The sequence below is a fragment of the Limulus polyphemus genome, unplaced genomic scaffold, assembly GCF_000517525.1.
Source record: "Limulus polyphemus unplaced genomic scaffold, Limulus_polyphemus-2.1.2 Scaffold707, whole genome shotgun sequence".
NCBI classification, from domain to species: domain Eukaryota; kingdom Metazoa; phylum Arthropoda; class Merostomata; order Xiphosura; family Limulidae; genus Limulus; species Limulus polyphemus.
The window spans coordinates 1-3,850 of record NW_013666317.1 but is presented as its reverse complement, the minus strand read 5'-3'; the positions used below and the strand labels follow the sequence as shown (position 1 = coordinate 3,850).

The window sequence follows — 3,850 nt, the reverse complement described above, 5'->3', positions numbered from 1 at the left end:
TATTTCAATTTTGTGTTTGTAAATTCTGTACATTTAATTAAGTTATTTTTAATTATCTATTGGTTTAATGTGACTATTGTTCGGGACGAACAATACTAAGGAAGACGCAGTGTTACGACAGCGGAAGTCACGTGCCGCTGGTGGCGTGAGTGGTAAGTTTCTAGAATGATAGGGGAAGTCCGAGTATTTTGGAGGCGCCCTCTTCGTTAGTATATAAGCCTGGCAGAGGAAAGCCAGAGAGGTGAGATATATGAATGAAGAGAGAGCAGTAGTTACTTTGAGTTCTGTGTAATTTATGATTCTGTTAGTTTCGAGCTAGTGAGGCGTAAAGTGTGTGTTTTGCACTCGTCGAGAGCTAACTTATCGAGATTGCGATTTATAGCGTGTATTATAAAAGTTGTTAAGTTTAAAGTGACGAGAAACGTACTGATTGTGGAACTACTATGTACTAAAAGTTTGTTTCGAGGAAGAATAAACTGGTTTAATTAAGAAAGGACTTGTATCGCTGAAGATCCTCGGAAACAATTTCTACCGGAAACAAACAAACAAACAGATACGGAAGAGAAACCTTTAAGTAACAGCTCTCCAAAGATGAACTTACTTTCTACTGACGCATTATTTACAATTACATCAAAAAGCTACTGATTTAGTATAATGTTGCATTGTATAAAAAAAAAGACAGAAACAGCTACGAAGGAAAATTTCTTTGTATTGAAACACAATTAAGGAAGTAGTTGATTTTATGATAAGCTTACTTTACAGAAATATCTTACCTAGCATGAGTTCACATCAAAGAAACAACCTCCACTGGCTTAATTTATAAATACACCAAGGAAACAGTCTATAAAGATAACTTCACTGTACACTGTCTTAAAGAGATAATTCAAGAACGATAAAATTATGAGTCAAGTCCAAGGAGCTATCCAAATAAATCTGATGTATAGAGATATTAAAGAAACAGCTCTCGTGAGAGATAACTTAGAGACATTAGTTTCTGTAAGAGAACAGTAAAATAGTAGAATATAATTTAATTAGAAATTTTGAAATAAAACATGCAAATTGGCGACTGAGAAAAAAATTATTTAGGAAAGCTTCTTTGAATATGAAAAAATAAAATCCTAACAACTGCAAAGTGACTGATCAGATTTTTTTTTATTTATCTATTGTGTTATTTTTCGACCAACCTATAATCAAAAATAATACATTTTGCGATTCTGTACTAGACTTCGTTATTCAATGCAAATAAAAAACACCTCTTTGTTTACATTGAAAAATTTAAATCAGCTAAATTGATTAAATAAGCATACATTTATAATAACGTAAAACATTTGTTACAACAACTAACAAAAATATTTAATTACTAAAAGGATTCCTTGTTATTTAAAATAATGAAATAGAATAATGAAGGAAATTGGTATAATCACTTCTACTGTCAAAGAAACACATGCCAAACCTGAATCCAAATTCATTTGATTTCAATGTTTAAACGCACACAGTACCCTCCCCCCCCCAAAAAAATGCCGTAAGTTAATATTTTCTGAACTTGAAAGGTTTCGCAAGTTTCATCATATATGAGGACGTCTTCAGTTTTCTTTCTACATGAAATCTACCTAACCACTATTAACTACGTAACAAAGTATATTATATTACTGAGGATTTTAAACATATAATAAAACGGAGTACCTTAAACATATTGTTGGGAAAATGGGATAGTAAATAAATAGTGACTGAGGTCGTATCTTACAAAGAACGAATGAAACATATATACGAACCATTAATGTATGATAGTCTTGCCCGATAATAAGTTTGTGGAAATATCTCGGCTGATGAACTCAACAATAGAACACTAAACACATGAGAATTGATCATGATGATAATTGTTCTTATCAGTATTATAATTGGTTTCAAACACTACAAAAATGGCATCACTATTGTGAGATTGTTATCATTGAAATTGTTTTGACAGATGTATTCAGAGTAAGTTGAAGGAGTTTGATACATTCTAATCTCAGCCACTACTAATGTGGTAAAGAACAACGATAACACTACAATGTTGAAGAACTGCTACCAGTGTTATTATGGCAGTCTTCGCATTCAGCAATGTAATGTGCCAATTAAACTCGGTATCATTTCATAAAAACTTCTCTAAAATTAAGCAAAAAACTCACACCTACCTCATTTTCAATATTTCCTCAAACTGCCGTCATGGAGTCCTCTTCCCCCTTAAAAATTTCAGCCCTACAAAGTGAACGACGCTGCTGCTCGCACTCACGAGATTACTGACGTGTAAATCAATATCCTGTGGAGCCTGCACGGGCGTTACCCTGCAACCAAGAGCAGTGAATGGTAGCCGGTCGTGTAACAACAGTTTAAAAGGATAGTACAGCGGTTACGCAACAACACAGTACTTCAGGGTAAGTTTTCAATAGCTTATTGTTATAATTCATTCGTTTCTACATAATAAAAAAAGCACACAAAGCAATCAACAAATCCAACGAGCTGAGGAAGACGATAAGAAAATAATTGAAGAAAATGCCGTTATAAATCGATTGTTATTAAATAAATATGCTTTAAATTTATGTAAAGTGTATTTTTTGTTTTATTTTTAGTTGTAACTTTGGTAAGTAGCCAAGCGTTTATCAAGGTGTAATATAACGGAAACGTTTGAGTCAGAAATCTATAATACAGTCATTGAATACTCCCTGTTGGAATAAATAAACAGAAATTCTCTTCTAATAACAAACTGGTTCCCATGACGATATGTCAGCACTACCACTGTAGGTTGACTTTCCAACAACAGAAATCTTGCACTGTTAAGGTCAGAGTAGTTACAATGATAATATTGTTGTAATGTAGAAACTGACAAAAACTTCAAACTAGTGTAGGTCTATATGTCTTAACATATGCCGTGTCTAAGCCTCTCTTTGTTGCCATCTAGTGTGCAATATGATAACTAGTTTAATTATTCAAATTATTTGAATGTTAAAAATAAATATAAAAATAACATTATTTTAACAAAGAAATATCTTTTAAAATTTTGAAGAATAACTATTCAGGGCTCATTCATTGAAGGAAATTACGTACGATCACGAAGCCCTCTTTCTCTCCACACAGTAATTGATAGTAAGTTACTGGAAAATTCAATGTTTTCGATTTGGTCACTTTTTGGAACACCTAATTTTAATAGTTTTACAGCTTCACATATTACTAAGTCACTCAATACAACATGTAACGAATATTTTATTATATATTTATATTATAAATTATATATTATATAAATTATATTATAAATATCAACGTTTGTTTAGATTAAGTTTATATTTTAAAACATGCGTAGCCTATAGTGTTAAATATGTATTGCGAAACTCCCGCCTATTCTCCAAAGTTGTAGAAGATTCTCGAGAGTAAGAATCAACAATATATGTACATACGTAAACGCTTAAGTGTAGTTCAGTATTGTTACGTAAAACTGAAATTTTTAGAAAACCATCCCACAGCTATAAATATAACCACTGCGACGCGCCAAAGAGATTATCTATATTTAGTTCGCTATAGTCAGTGTGCTATAAAACTTCGGAAGCTACAACTGTGATTGTTATAACGCTTACCAATCGGAAAACTTCAGATATTCGACCAGGAGCATTTACAAAGTTCGAACATTACAACTCATTTAACTTCAGTGGATTCTCATCAACATTAGTATTTTTACGAAAACATTATACAGATTCATCGTAGAGAGCTCAGCGTGTGTGGCCGATAAATAACCTAACGTCATCGATGGAAACTCAATCTCTAATAGGCATATGATCAGCGAGAACTACAGGGCCAGGTAGCTCCCTATGAAGTGAAT

General features: G+C 32.6%; 1 protein-coding gene across 1 annotated transcript in view; it reads right to left on the bottom strand.

Moving 5' to 3' along the window:
• LOC106460097 (FYVE, RhoGEF and PH domain-containing protein 4-like) overlaps window positions 1-2,300 on the bottom strand; it is a 132,139-nt gene extending 129,839 nt beyond the window's left edge. Inside the window, exon 1 of the mRNA XM_013919779.2 lies at window positions 2,175-2,300. The gene's annotated coding sequence lies outside the window, so the exon portion shown is untranslated. The remainder of the gene's footprint in view (window positions 1-2,174) is intronic.
• Window positions 2,301-3,850: the final 1,550 nt, after the last annotated feature.